Below are 16,997 nucleotides of genomic sequence, written 5' to 3'. Positions count from 1 at the left end.
TGGAAGTTAATGCGTGGATTCTTGGTGGAATTAATGAATATCATGAAGGAGAAGGGGGTGTTGGGGGAATTACAAGCCACAGTGGTAGTTGTTCTGGTCCCGAAGGGAGAGGTCCAGAATACCCTAAAGGATTATTGGGCGATATCTTTGCTATGTGTAGATTATAAATTGTTTGCAAAAATACTGGGAAATCGCCTGAAATGCATCGTGGGGCGTGTTGTATCGGGAGAGCAATACGGGTTGCCTGGAAGATCTATGGTCTAGGGCCATGGACGTCTTAAGGGGTTTGTGGAGGGTTTGGGGGAAAAGGGGGGGCTTACTTGCTTTGGATTGGCAGGGAGCATATGACTGTGTGAAACGGGAGGCATTGCGGCAGATCCTTCTAAAGCAGGGATTTGGGGAGGAAGTTGCAGAATGGGTGGAGACATTGTATCGAGGGGTGCGAGTGTGTGTGCAAATCAATGGTCGCATAGGGGAAGCGGCATGTATGGGGCAGGGCCTCAGGCAAGGATGTCCACTTTCTCAAATCCTGTTTACCTGTGTTCAGGACCCATTTTACAGATTCATTGAGGCACGTATCTGTGGGGGGGGTGGGGACAGGGGAGGTGGGGTGTGGGCCGGGGATCGTAGGTTATGTCAACGACACGATGGTACTCGTGCAGGAGGGAAAGAGTTTGAGAGGGGTGGGAGAGGTCATTCGTACTTTTGGGGAGGCTACTGGGATGAGGGTCAGTGTGGAGAAATCATGCTTATTAAGACTGGGAAATTGGAACTGGCAGGGAGATTGGGATGCTGGTGTGGAGGGTGGTGGATAGCTTAAAGATATGTGGAATAGTGTTTATGGAGGATCAAGTGCGGTCGAGAGAGGTGAACTCCAAGCGTATTGTGGAACAGGTGCAGCATAGATTGGAGAGTTTGCGACCGTACCATTTGACATTGTTGCAGAGGGCCATCGTGGTAAACACGTTTCTATATAGTAAGGTTTGGCACATGGCAGCAGTTTACCCCATAACAGGGCAAGGAATTACGAGAATCTTAAAGAGGGTGTTTAAGTTTATATGGGGTTCTGGGTGTGATTGGCTGAGGAGGGAGGTGGTAATGCTGCCAGAACGTCAGAGGGGGTTAGGGTTATTGGATCTGTGGCATTGGGTAAAAATGTGTTTACTTACGAAGGGAGTATGTATGGGTCAGGGGGTGTGGGGGTGGTTAAAGCTTCTGTATGAGGGAGTGAAGAGGTGGTATGTGGGTGCAGAGTTGAGGGAATGTGAGGAGGTGCTGCGTACCCTCATGGTCCTATGAGAGCCTGGCAAGATCCGCGTGGGGGTGTTGGCGAGATTGATTGGGAGCCGGGTGGTGGTGTCGGTGGAGGGAATATACCCCATGTATGGATGGGGAGATATTTGGTGTTGTTTTCGTAAGTTGAACCCAGGCCTCGGGTGTGGGAGGTTATGTTCCATTTCCTGCATGGCATTTTGCCATCAGTAGCGGTTCCATGGGTGAGACGAGTAGTGGAGGAGAGTGGGTGTGGGGTGTGTGATGGAGAGGATACGGCATATCATGCAGTGTATTTTTGCGAATGTTTGGGATTGGATGTGTAGGATAGTGAGGCGAGTGGGAGGGGGGGCATACCAGTGTTGAGAGCGCTCGTTTTGGATATGAGAGGGGTGCCAGAGAGTACACAACGAGCATTGGCATATTTAATGGTAGATTTTGTGTACATGTCGTGGGGTATGCGTGGGAATAGAGATTGGGTTGCAAGGAAATGGGTCATGGCAGCTACTTTCTATAGGACGGTTTGCAGGAATAGGGAAATATATGGATCACGGTGGGAGGGAGCCTTCCCCGCAGGTTATCGTGGTTTAACTGTTGGGATCTTACTAGCTTTGTAGTGGAGGGGGGGTTGTTATTGCTGGGGCAAGGATTGGGAATGACATCCAGGGTTCCAATGGGCTCTCCGTCGGGAGTGTGTGTGTGGTATGTGCATATGGCTTAGACATAAACAAGGATGGTTCAGTGTGGTTAGAAGGTGTTAGGATGTAACTGTGATAACAGCTGGATTAAAAGTGCGATCCAGTGTGGTTGTGGGGATTTTCAGTTTATACTTTTGCGTACGTGTTCCACGGGATGATGACTGCATTACTCTCTATGTATTTATAGCCTTGCACATGCTTGGTCACTTATCATCACACCTATATTAGAGGGTGGAGGTATATATATATATATATATATATATATATATATATATATATATATATATATATATATATATATATATATATATATATATATATATATATATATATATATATATATATATTAGAGGTAATGTACGCGTGTATGCTGTAAGGATGCTTGGGTGAGGTTCGTAGTGATTGTGATACTGTCGCGCTGTGACAGGTTATATTCTTATGTACGGCTAGAAGAATGTGTGACAGGGTCATGTGTATGACGAGAGAAAGTGGGCGGTTGCCCAAATGGGGGGGGGGAGATAAGGAGTGTCGGAGAGACTGAATTTGCAACTTGCTAGTGTCTCTTGTATACACCTTTGTTTTGTACATTGACTTTTGTGCAGTGGATAGGTTGTGATAGAGTAGTTTTTACTTATGTGTTCCTATTAGGTTATGGAAGCCTGTGATGTGAACTTGATTTTGTTTGTTAGCCTTTACTTTACATGATGATATATTAATGTATGTGTACAACAATATGATAATTTAGTAATTGTGGCCAGTGTATTTGGCGGAGGTGTGTGTACCTCAGGCGGAGGTGTACCTCAGGCGGAGGTGTGTGTACCTCAGGCGGATACAGATACTTCTGCATGACTTACTCCCAAGAAAGGGCTTTTTTTATTAGGAATGTGCGTTTCTTTTTACAATAATATATATTCCTAAGTATTAAGATCCCAAGAAGTTGCAGTGTCTGACAGGTTTGTAGATGAATGGTTCAGAGAACCGACATGTTGATAAATTAGATACATGTGCAACTCTTGTCATGTGCTTCGCTTGCCTAATTCTTGGGCACGACCTACTTCCACATTGAACAATAATATATATGTGTGATGTTTTTTGTACTTACACCTACATGAGTATGGTGTGATAATTTCCAGTGTTTTTCTTATATATACTGATAGGTGGCTTGAGTGATGTATAGTGTGCTTGATGGTCTTTCTTTTTTGTTTTGTCTGTGACGGGTTTCTTCTCCTGTGTCCAACAACGTGTGTGTGTGTGTGTGTGTGTGTGTGTGTGTGTGTGTGTGTGTGTGTGTGTGTGTGATAATTATGTATGTACTTATTGTTCTCAACAGTGTTATACTATATAAATGTATTATGTCTATACAAGATACGCTCTCAATAAAATATAAAAAAAAATGTAACACGCCACACATCCCGCATGCGCAATAACACGCGGAGCATCGTCTCGCACCTAATTAAATTCCTCCCTCCCCACCACCTGCGCAGGTCGCGATACATTTCAGTTAACCCACCATGCATCCCACCCAGTTGGAGAAAACGACGCTTCACGTAACATGCTATGACACGACCCCTAGGAATGAGACCTAACCCTCCCTGATGCATTGGTGTCTCTACCACCGCTCTTGTGAGCCAATCGCACCCCAAGCCCCACAAAAATCTATAAACCCTATGCAAAAGACGTAGTAGTTATGACGGATGTTCAAAGAGGGGGTTTAGGTTTGTTGCCTTTAGGACTGAGAGTAATAGCTATATATATCAAGCGGAGGTATATTAGGGAAGGGGGTGTGAGAGGAACTAACGTAGGAAGAGTTATGGAGGAGGCACGTAAAGGGTGGAGTGGCAAGGACCTGCGGGTTTGTGAAGTTATGTTAAGATTTTTATTGACAGTGCAACAGGTGGATAACATCAAAGTGAAAAGGTTGGTGAGAGTAGTAGGAGGTCAGGGAATTTTGCAAGGGATAGCCGTGTATCCAACGTACGATTGGGGGGTTATTTGGAAGGATTTTAGTAAGCTTAGGATACCGGCTAGGGTACGAGAATTAGTGTATCGTTTCATCATGGGGATTATGGACTTCAAGGAGGTGTTAAGACGTATGGGGTTGGTGGAAGAGGCTTTTTGTCAGTTTTGTGATGTTGTTGAAACGGCGTTTCATGTGGTCTTCTTTTGTCCCTCCTTGGAAAGGGTGAGATAATGGATGAGTGAGGTTATCAGATTGTTGGTGGGACGACGTTTACCGCTTTTAAGGGCTTTACTATTAGATGTAAGGGGAGTGCCTAGGGATGTGGGACGGGCTATAATGTATGTCATAGTATATTATCTGGATATTTCATGGGGAATGAGGGAATTAAGGGGTGATACGAGGATAAAAGCGTTGGCGGCTAGATTCTATAGGACAAAGTGTAGGAATATGCTGGTTTATGGGGCGTCCTGGGAAAAAAGTTTCCCTGAAGGTTATAGGAGCCTCACTGTGGGTTCCCTTTGTCAGGGTCCCAGAGGATGGGTAAAGGGGTGGTCTCCATCTAGGGGGATGTAAAGGGGGGTGGGGAGTTTTGTTTGACGCTGGATTTTTTGTGGTGTGTAAGAGGAAGGTAGTGGCAGTTTGGTATGGATGGTAAGCTCTGTTTCACGGGAATGTTTGTCATAGTGAGATATAAGAGTAGCTTACAAAGTTAAATTTTCTAAACCTGACGGTTATGTTCACTGTGTAAGAAATCTTCCTTGATAACCAGGATACCGAGCCCTTAGGATCTCGGTTTTAAGTAATCAGATATGGCAAGTTGGTTTCAACAAATTTTTCTGAGGTACATGTCAGTTCTTTTGGGACCGGCAAGATACAGCGGCCCTTATACTTGCTACTTGTCTTGTATTATTTTTTAACTTTTATTGTTTGATGGAGGTTCTGTGTGGTAATTCTTAAGAGTGTGTATAGGTCTTGGGTCTCTACCTTGTTTATTAAGAGGTTTACATCAAAAATTTTTGTGGACAAGAGTTTCGGTTTACATACATATGTGGGAGGTTCAATTTCTGTGTAGGGTTTGGTATTAAACCCTTTTGATGTGCTGAGTTTTATTATGTCGTGAAAGCTTGTTTTGGAGTTAACTTTATTTTATTATTGTATGTTACATGTGTGTTGTTCTGTTTTCTGTACAAGAATTATTGTACTTGATAGTTTAACATATTATTAATAATATTAAAATACTGTTTTTCCATGGTTATTGTGCATAAGGAATCATACGTTCCTTCAGAATTCCTATTAGTTAGGCTATTATGTAACACAACTTTAACCAACACTCTGTACCCTGTCATAGCGGGTATGTTCGTGTTTTGTGTCTGTTTTATAGTTGTGGTAGTTTTTGTTAGGGTCTTTTTACTTACTGACATGATTTGTGTTGTATATATGTGTGTGTTAAAGGTGGTTATGGCTTTGGTCATGTGATACAACTTTACGTTTAGTAACCTTGTGATGTTGTGCATTGTATGTTGTTTATTGTTGTAATAGGTTATGACAGGCACTCCTTTTTATTTTGTTAACCCTTGTAAAATTTTGTTTTGGTGTTTCTTTAGTCACATTTTGCGTGGCGGTGCCTATAAATGACTAATACATAGTGCGTCTTATTTTAGCGTGTACTGTTTGCTATAACAGGATGTTGTTATAATACTTGTTACCTCCAGGAATAACCTGGTACTAGTAGCGTAAAAGTTTTTTTTTTTATACTTTTATTTAAAAAGACACAGGACAAGATATAAATAAATAAAATAATACAATAAGTAGCCATTTGCAAATACAATGGCCTACCATCAACCCCATAGCATACCCTAAATGTTATATTCACATCGTATTAAAGGATATACGATCACCTAACAATGAAAAGAACAGGATAACACCTGCTCAGAAAAATACATGAACAAAGTCTAAACCTACAATAAAATTGCAAAGACATACCACAATAATACTTCCCGCAAATAGCAGGAAACTCTTAACAGAATGAAAGAGCGAGAGAGCTCCAGCACAGAAATAACATTAGCCAAAGCACAAACTCACAATTTATGTCTGTGCACACACAAATCCCCCAGAGCTCTGTACAATTAGACACCTTGCACAAAGTGCACAGTAAATATCATACAACATACAAAAATTTAAATTATACAGAACATTAACTTAAACATTAGGCAAACCAAAGCCTACAATGAACATTACTTCGGTACATGTCACAATGAACCCCCCACATAAACATTGAGCAGGAAACACCCGCAAATAAAAGACATAAAATTATATATGCAAGTACAGTCCATACAAATAAACAAAATCCTAACATAAGGTATCAAAACCGTCTAGTTACAGAACATAAAATCCTTATCTCCCTACTTGAAACAATAATACTTCATTGGTACAATTAAATTGCTCAATGCATTGACATGAGAAAGTATATAATAAACATAAATCGGGCATTGAACAAAATAAAAAGTACCTGAAGCTAAATCTTAGACCTACATATATGCAATAAACAGCCCTTACTATCGGACTCTTGACCTACATTTTTTATATTTTATTTAAAAGAACATTACACATATAATCCTCATATAATTATATACATCATGTATTACAATCATGTCATATAAGGGGTAAAACTCAACCTCCCCGTCCACTCTGAACATGTACTGGACTCTACCCTGGAGGACTTAACTATACAACTTAAGGCTACAAGGAAACATAAAATATCACGTTCATTGCTAGTCGTCCAGCGCCTGACTGGAGCTACTATACAATATCAGCAATGACAACAATATCTATAACCCGAAAATTGAAAATATATACATGTGTTGCACTTACAGCTGTAATATTACAGCAGTGCATAACATACATAATTATAAAGGCTATTTTCTAGTATGATTTATTTACAGAGATAAGTTAATTAGGTTTATTAAAAAATAAACCCAAGTAAACCTCTCACAAAAGTGTCCTAGACACTACCCTAAAGTAACATAATCATCCCCCATCTATACTAATCAATCGCCCCAAATTTCAAAACACAGCATATCCATAACTTAGTATCATTGCAAGCTTGTTGCAACAAGAATATATAACAGTGTGATTGAAAGGGTGCACAGCCACGGCAAATCTATCCTCCCACTGCTTTATTCCTGAAATCGTGAGTGTTGTAACCAGTACATATACATATACACATATATATATACATACACATATGTATATGCATATACATATACACATACAAAGCCTCAACACGCCCTTCCAACACCCCCCCCCCCCCCAGCATTGTCCCTCATGTAAGTGAATGCCACATTAATATGTTTTGCATTGATTACATACAATACTATTATTAAATATTAAAAACGTGTGTCCCAAAAAACACAAACGCCTAAACAAATTAACACACCATTCGCCTGTGAGTAAAAGGGAACAGGTATTTTGTTCCAGGTGTTAAGCCATACCACTAAATTTCATACCTAAACCACTAATTTTACAACAATGCAAATATGCAAATATACAAGTATGTAGGGTCACAGCGCCCCACAACCAATTTCACTGAGCAACAATTAAATTTAACATGGGTATAAAATTAACACAGTACTTTTTATAAATTTTCACAAAGTATAAATCATCACAAGGTCCATGACATTATATAAACCACTAGAACAGATGCCTAAGCCACCAATCCCTGACAGTTAGCGTAATAATTATCCAATTACCAAAAAATATATATATGACTTACATGTGGAACTAAACTGAAATCAGGGTGACTGACCGAAAAAGATGAATTAACCCGCAAGGAACACAACCAAGTCTCAAATTGATGCCCTCACTTACTCCACTCACACATCAGATACAACACAACCTCCACAACCTTACGATGCCCACCATTCACTAAAGGAGACCTGCCCCTTGCCCGCCCCCATGATGCTGGAGGAGTTTCGCCAGAGAGAGGTTACGATAGCCCTCCGAAAAACTGGACTCCCAACGCCCCCCATAGATTAATCTATTCCTACACATTGTTTTATAGAACCTTGCTGCTAACGCTTTTATCCTCAACTGCCCTTTGATCTCCTTCATTCCCCAAGAAACATGCAAATAATCCGCCATAACATACAGCAAAGCCCTTCCCACATCTCGTGATACCCCACTGACATCCATCGACAAGGTCCTAAGAAAAGACCAACTCCCCCCCCAACAGCCTGATAACTCCCGCTATCCAGACCCTCACCCCCCAAAAAACGAGCAAAAATATACAACATGATAGACAGTTTCCTCTTCCCCACAGAACAAGCATGTTGCCTCCCTCACCAACCACATTTTATGCAACACATGCTTGGATGCTACTACCCCCATGAGGAAACGGTATACCAACTCCCTGACCCTTGCTGGTATCCTAAGCAGCCTGAACTCCCTCCATATCACCTGCCAGTTATACATGGGGTACACGGCAACCCCCTGTAAGACACCCCTTCCCCACACCACACCCACCAACGTTTTAACCCTCAATATTGAAACCTGTCGCACTGTCAACAGGAACCTCAGCAAATCTTCGCAATTCCTCATGTCCCTGCCACTCCACCAGTTTCTAGCATCCCTCATCACCCTATCCACCCTAACACCCCCCTCCATCCCCACCCTAATGTACCTCTGCTTAATATATAAGGCCATCACCCTAGGCCCCAAAGCCAAATCCCCACACAAACTTTAGCACCCTCCTCTGCATTTCCACAATGTCCTGTATTTCTAAGGGAAAAACCTCTGCCACCCCCCATACCTTGCTATAGACAAGTGAATTTACCACCACTACCCTCTGATGTAAAGCTAGGTCCCTCGCACTTAAACCTCCCAGTCTACCTAATGCCTTACCCGTGACAGACTCCGAATTTATCCTTCTGCAGGCCTGCACCTCCTCCATATACCATATTCCACATACCCTGATTCTATCGACCACTGTCCCTCCTAACCCCAACCCCTCCCCCCCCCCCATCCAATTACCCACCTCTAGTAACCTTGATTTCATCATATTAACTCGCATCCCCGTATTCATACCAAACATCTGAATCACTCTACCCACCCTCCTTAGCTCCTCCTTACCCCGTAGCAAAACAGTAGTATCATCCACATACCCAACGATGCCAACTTTTCAACCCCCCTCCATCTCCTGTTCATCCATCACCTGCTCAACAGACTCATAGAAAGGATTCTGCACACACGCAAAAAGCAGCTGTGATAGCGGGCAACCCTGCCTTAAAGCTCTCTCCATTGGTACACTTTCACCCAACCTCCCATTGACCTGTACCCTCACCTCCGCCTCAGCATACAGGGTGTTCACCCACCTCACTACCCCCTCCCGAAACCCCAACCTCTCTAAGCAAACCCCTAAGAAATCTCTGTCCATGCAATCATATACGTTCTCCCAATCTAAACCTAGTATTCCTCCTCCCGTACAACTCTCTAGAAAATCCCTAATAAAACCATGTCCATCCCTTATCCTTCTCCCCGGAATCCCCAACTGCCCCCTATGTAACACTAAACCCAACTCTTTCCTCATTCTGTTGCCTAAAATCTTAGCAAAATCTTGTAATCCGAGCACATTAACGTAATCGCACGGTAATCATTCAAAACTCGGCATTCCTTCTTTTTGGGCACTAAAACCGTGACACCCGTTCTTTGCGATTTTCCCATCCTCCCACTACCTAACATACAATTCAAAACCCCCACCAGAGAATGTCGTACACTCCCCCAATGACACCTATAAAAATCGTTCGGTATGCCATCTATCCCAGGGGTTTTACCCTGGCACAGTCCAAAAACTGCCTCCTCCATCTCCTCTACACTAATACTACTCTCGAGTCTGTCACTGTCCTGCTCACTTATAACCCTATTAAACTCCTCATCCCCAAAACGTCCCTCACCCACTCCCCTGCCAACCCTCCTCCATTTCTCCCTAAACCAGAAATCTGCATACAAACTAATATGTTCCGTGGTGGATAGGCCTTGACCCTCCTCAAATCCATCCCCATCCCTTCACGGTACCTGCCACTATATACGCCAAGGTGGTTTTCGTCTGCTTTTCCTTAAACTTCCTGAGTAAAAATCCCGATGGCCTATCCCCCCTTAAAACATCCTCCGATCCTGCCCTAACTCTGCCTCAAACTTTTCATTATGGATTTCCGCCAGCCTATTTCGCAAACGTTCCATGTCCTCACTTCGCCCCACCCGGTCCTCTGCATAACAGTCATTTAACTGACCTTCAAAATAATTTTGTAGACCATAGCTCCACCTCGCCTTCTCCTTACCTCGTACTTTAAAAAATTCGCGATTCCAACTTTAGCTCTCATTTCCCACCAATCCAGCAAATCCATCTCCCTATTCCTAGTCTCCCAAAAGGATTTCCACCAATCCTCAAATCCTGTAGCATCACCCTCGTCCCTAAGGAGCCTCACATTCAATTTCCAGTATCCCGTATAAACTCGCACTATACCATCCACCCTCAAATCTGCTATAAGAGCACGATGATCAGAAAAACCCACATCTATAGTCCTCACCCTCTCCATACCTATTCCCTGCCTAACATAAATTCTATCTAACCATGCCTCATATCTCCTACGGATAAAAGTGTGCTCGACTCCATATCCCCTACATCCCGCAAAACGTCTCTCAGAACCCTCAAAACACAACCCGCCCCCCTTGGAACCACATCCCCATTCCTAATTACACAATTCCAATCCCCGCCAAGCACTGTAATAGCCGGCAAACCTCTCAAATGATACACCAAGACATCGCATACAAAATCCACCTTCACCCTAGCATTACTAGTTGCTGGCATGTACACACCTACAAAACAAACCCTCCCAGCCCCCCAAAACCCATCCACCCTGACAACCCTCCCACCCCCCCTCCTCCCAACCCAGGATGCGCAAAGGACTGGTCTCCTTTACCACCACAGCCACACCTCCTTTCAACCTCAAAGCATCACTGGTAAACAACTTATAACCTTTCAAAAGCAACTCACATCCTAACCTATGGTTATGTTCCTGCAAAAAACCATTGACCTCATCGCTTTATTGCCGTGAGGTTGTGCTGCGCACACGCTCCTGGTTGAGAGGCCTTCCTGCGCAGATTGATTTTCACAAGATGGCGCAGACTATCAGAAGGCGCGTCAACACTGTGTGCTTTGATTTAGTGCGGGGTGTAATTACGCCTCAGTCCGCACAGGTGCTTCTACCTTTGATTATTCGCGACACATACGGCATTGCTGATCAAGATTTGTATGGAGTATCGCTCAACGGGGCTTACCGAATATTCGTTAAGCTACGATCGACGGCAGTGTATGAGCGCCTGGTGGAGCAGTATCAAGATGGCTGTGTGGACGTAAACTCGGCAATACGAGTTCGTTTAATTGACGTGTCGCGACACTACACTTGGGTGAAGGTACGCAACGTGCCTTTCGAAGCTGACGAGGCAGATATACGGAACGTTTTTGAACGTTATGGTACTGTGCATCTGGCAATGGCAGGTACCTGGGTGGATGGGGCGTACGCCGGCTGGCCGGAGGGTACGTTCAACCTAAAGATGACGCTGAGGCATCCCATCCCGTCGTTTGTCATCCTGGACGACTTTAGGACGCAAGTGATGGTGTATTACGCAGGGCAGCGCAAGACCTGCAGGCTATGTGGTGCTTATGACCATATGGCAGCACAGTGTGAGAGGCAGCAGCAACGACAGGTTGCAGACAGAAGGACGGAGCGAGGGCCTGACCCGAAGGCGGGGCCTGCCAGCGGGACGCCTGTAAAGGGCCATAGTTCGTCTTGGAGCGAGGAGGTGGAGAGAGAGTTCCCGACGGTGGGGTCGAGCCCATCAATGCCTGTAGAATCTACAGTCTCCGCTTTGGTGGAAGGGGAGACCAAGTTGAGTGGAGGAGAACGAGCAGAGGATGTGGCTCTGGAGCAGTTGACGGAAAAGTTTTTGGAGACGAAGAGAGCTGGAGATGATGTACAATCGGTGGTGGGACCTGAGGAGAGTGAGGACGAGAGGAGAGACAGCCAGCTGACTGCAGGTGCCTCTTCTACGGGAATGGTGACCGTGGTCGAGGTGGCGGCGGAGGTGCATTGTGAGGCATCCCCCGACCAGACCATGGATGCAGAGAGTGTTCGGCGGAAGAGGGCGGCAACGCACTCTGATTCCGATGATGTCTTGACCCCGGCGCAAAGACCGGGGAAGAAACCGTGGGCTGATGTGGTGAGTGGAGGCGCCACAGGTGTGTCCGGTCAGGTGTTCGACCGGGGAGGGAATAGAGCTCACTGTGGTGAGCATGGTGGGAAAAATAGGAAGGCTGGTGACGTGTCTATGAAAGGAGTTACAGGGCAGCGTGTAAAACCCTTCAAGAAGGTTTCAGGTGTATGACTGTGAATGTAAATGGGTTGTGTATGAATGTGAAGCGTTTGTGGCTCCAGGGGTTTCTGAGGCGTCATGCCATAGATATTGTATTCATGCAGGAGCATAACTTTAAGGCGGGTCGGGATTTGAATGTGGACGGATATCGTGTGTTTGTGGCATATTCGGACCGTTTGAAAGGTGGGGTTGGAATTCTGATTCGGGAGACAAGCCCGTTTGTTGTAATTAGATGTGAGGGAGGGGAGGAGGGTAGGGTACTCCGGGTAGATGGATGGTGGAGAGGTGAGCGACTGGCAGTGGTTTGTGTGTATGCGCCGGCGGAGCGTGATGTACGGGTGAAGAATGAATTTGTGCGTGATGTTTTGGTTTATTATTTGAGATCTCTTCCCTCGGTAACAATCATGGGCGGTGATTGGAATTGTATAGTACGTAGAAAGGATGTGGAGCCACGGGGGGCAGGGTGTTTTTTGGTTAGCCTAAGGGATCTTTTGCTGGGCGTGGGGTTAAGGGATGTTATTGGAGGTGGGGACCTAATGGTTGAGCATACGTTTCATAGACAGGGATACGCGGCCAGGCTCGATAGGTTATATGTGACGAGAAGTGTGCGAGTGATGTGTGTGCGTACGGTGGAAGCTGTTTACACGGATCATAGAGCTGTTTATACGGACTTGACTTGGGCCAGCTTACCTAAGAGGTATCCAGGGTATTGGAAGTTAAATGTGAGACTTCTTGGGGTGGAGGAGGCGGGGTTAGATTTTAGGACAATGTGGGAGAATTTGTGGGGAGAGGGTAGGGATGTGGGTGACTTGCTGGGGTGGTGGGATGGGGTAGCTAAGGAGAGGATCCGGCGGTTTTATGTGCGATGGGGAAAGTACCAGGGTTGGATGACGTACGGGTTGCAGCAGTATTTCGAGGGTAGGTTGCAAAGTTGTTATGAGAGGGGCGTGCAGGCAGGGCAGTATCCCATGGAGGAAATCGAGTTGTTAAAAGGAAGGATTCGTGATTTGCAGAATGATAGATTTGATGCGGTGAGAGTGCAGGGTGGAATTGAAGAGGCGGTGTGGGGTGACCGACCATCGGCCTGTGTGTTAAGGGGACAGAGGCAGCGACGTATGGCTATGGAAATTGATAGGCTGGTGGTACATGAGGACTTAGGTGGATATAGGGCGGGACATGAGTTAAGAACAACGGAGGCAATGAGTGATTACGTTGATAGGTGGTTTGGAAAAAATTTACTGAGTGTAGGGGTGGATGGGGAGGCTTTCGGGAGGTTGGGGGAGAATGTATCTTGTGTGCTAAGTAGCAGTGATCGCATGGCGTTGGGGGGGGATATTGAAGAAGGGGAGGTGTGGAGGGCTTTGGAGGGGATGGCACGTGGTAAGGCTCCAGGTCTGGATGGCTTGCCCTGCGAGTTTTATGTGAGCCATTGGAATGTGTTGAAGTCCTTCTTAGTAGAACTAATGAATACGATGAAAAGGGAGGGGAGGATGGGCAGGTTGCAAGGAACTGCGGTTGTGGTTTTAGTGCCAAAAGGTAAGAAACAGGACACGGTGCGGGACTTTAGGATAATATCATTGCTGTGTGCTGATTATAAGATTTTTGCAAAAATTTTAGGAAATAGGATGAAGTGTGTGGTGGATAGAGTGGTTGCGAGAGGACAATATGGTGTGTCTGGGAGGACGATGTATGACGGGCATAGTATTATAAAGAATTTTGTGGAAGGGTCGGGAGGGGAGCAGGGGGGGGGTGTCTTAGCGTTAGATTGGCAGGCGGCGTATGATAGTGTAGAACGTGAGGTGTTGTGGTATATATTAAGGAGGCAGGGTTTTGGGGAGGAGGTGGTACGTTGGGCAGAGACATTGTATACAGGTGTGGGAGTGTGTGTACAAGTAAATGGGAAATTGGGGAAGTGGGTATCCATGGGTCGGGGTATTAGGCAGGGTTGTCCCCTGTCTCAATTGTTGTTTGCCTGTTTAACAGACCCTTTCTATAGAAAGGTGGAAGCGTGTATGGAGGTGGATTGGGGAGTAGGAAGTGGAGTGCAGGGAATAATAGGGTATGTGGATGACACGACAATACTCGTGCGAACGCAGAGGAGTTTACGTGCGGTTGGAGATGTTATTGATAATTTCGCGGGGGTTACCGGGTTAAGAGTTAATGTGGAAAAATCAAAATTACTGGTCTTAGGAGATTGGGTGGGAAGAGAGAGTTGGGGAAGGAATGTACGTTGGAATATGGTGGACAGGATAAAAGTGTGTGGAATAGTGTATATGCGTAGTGCGAGAGAGGCGAGGATGGTTAATTCTGGACTTGTTGTGGATCGAGTGGTGGGGCGATTGGATGGGTTGAGACCAACTCATTTGACAGTACATCAGCGTGCGATTGTTGTGAATGTGTTGTTATACAGTAAAGTCTGGCACGTGGCTGCGGTATATCCGTTAGCAGGTCCGGATGTTACGAGGCTGTTAAAGAGGGTTTTCCATTTTCTTTGGGGTTCCGGGTGTGAATGGTTGAGTAGGAGTGTGGTTACTTTACCGGTCAACAGAGGAGGATTGGGGTTGATTGATTTACGGTTAAGAGTCAAGTGCATTTATTTGAAGTGGGGGTTACGCCGTGTGCGGGGTCATGCAGGGAGGGGCGTGAATGGCTTGCATGAAGAGGTGCGAATGTGGTGGGGAGGGTCGGAGATGAAAGTGTGTGAAGACGTGTTGCGGGCGTTGCTGCATGTACGGGACCCTAATAAAGTTCGAGTGGGTGTTTTAGAGCGTGTTGTAAGGGCGAAGGTAGTCGTGAAGGCTGAGAGTATCTACCCTATGTATGCGTGGAAGGATATATGGGAAAGATTACGGTTGATGCGCGTGCGTCCAAATGTGCGAGAGGTATTTTTCCGTTTTCTCCATGGTATACTGCCGTCGGGTGCTGCACTTAAGGAAAGAGGGTTGATGGTGGAGGGCGCGTGTCGGGTGTGCGGGGATGAGGAGACTGCGTTTCATGTAGTGTATTTTTGTGATAATTTGGGGAGTATCAGGGAATGGATGGGTAAGGTTCTGAGGACAGTGGGAGGAGGCGGGATATTAGTATTGAGGGCGTTAAGTTTGGACGTGGGAGGCGTCGAGGCGCCTGTGCAACGTGCAATCACGTATATAATTGCGGATTTTGTTTTTGTATCCTGGGCAATGAGAAGGAATGGGGATTGGGAGGTGCGCAAAAGGGTGTTGGCGGGGACCATTTATAGAACGTTGTGTTATAATCGGGAAATATATGGAAGTCGCTGGGACCAGGCTTTTTCAGCAGGGTACCGTAGTATGAGTGTGAGAGCATTGTTAACGTTGTGAAAGGGGGGGGGGAGTGAATTTCAGGGGATGGAACGGGCTTGTCTCCGGGGTTGGGTATGCACAACGGCTGGTTTACTGTGTGTATCTGTGTAATGCGTGGTTGAGGAAAATGTGGTTGTGTGAGTGGATGTGGTGGTGAAGTTATATGTGTTATAGATGTCTTAAGTCAGAGTCTACTGCCTTCTTTCTTTGTTGAAGTACTTGATGTACCTTTCGGCTATGGCCTGGCAAACGGGGTTTTGTGTGTTTGTACCGAGCATTTTATTGCTATGTTATATAATGTGTATAGCCTGTAGATGAGTGCGGAATGATTATGGCTTTTCTAGTTTTGTGGCTGACTCGTAAGACTTGTGGTAAGGCGAGTATGTGTGACTGTAGGGAACTTATGTACTGGGAGTTAGGTGAGTAAGAGTATGTACTTTGTTTTATCATGAGATTGTGATGTAGGTTCTTTCGGTTATCGATTATTTGTGTTGGTTGTGAGTAACCGATATATTTATATATTTATCATAATATTCTTCTTATTGTATTGTATAGTGCATTGGCAATATGTCCCAGTATATTATGTAAATAGTGTATACCCGAAGGGATTATGGTTTTATTTATATTATTGAACCTGCTACAGGGGTCACCTACATGTTATGTTCTTGTTGTTGTTCTTGTGTACATAGGGTTAAGATTGCCCATCTTCTTAATGTTATGTTTTGTCACAAGCGATATTTTCTAGTATAATTGTGTAACCTCTTGTGTTTGTTAATATTGTGTTTGTTATTTGCTATTGTACGTTCTGAGAGATTGTGTTTCAAAATGTGTTTATATACAATGTGTATCAACCCTAGTTTAAGGGTTTTTATGTTAAGCTATGTATTGTATTTTAAATAAAATAAAAAAAAAAAAAAACAAGTGCTTTTACCGCAAATTATCCGTGACACCTATGGTGTTGCGGATCAAGAACTGTATGGTGTGGCACTAAATGGTGCCTATCGTATTTTCGTCAAGCTGAGTTCAGCTGGAGTGTATGAACGGCTGGTTGACAAGTACCAGGACAGGAGCGTGGATGTTAATTCAGCGATACGTGTTCGCCTAATCGACGTGTCTAAGCATTACACATGGGTGAAAATCCGAAATGTGCCATTTGAGGCGGACGAGAATGATCTGCGGTATGTATTTGAACAGTATGGACCTGTACACCTGGCTATGGCTGGTAAATGGACGGATGGGGCGTATGCCGGTTTGCCGGATGGTACGTTCACGATCAAGATGGAGTTGAGGCATGCCATCCCGTCTTACGTCATACTGGAC

Source organism: Cherax quadricarinatus, chromosome 53 (genome assembly GCF_038502225.1).
Source record: "Cherax quadricarinatus isolate ZL_2023a chromosome 53, ASM3850222v1, whole genome shotgun sequence".
In the NCBI taxonomy this organism is placed as follows: Eukaryota; Metazoa; Arthropoda; class Malacostraca; order Decapoda; family Parastacidae; genus Cherax; species Cherax quadricarinatus.
Note: the sequence above shows the minus strand (reverse complement) of the source record.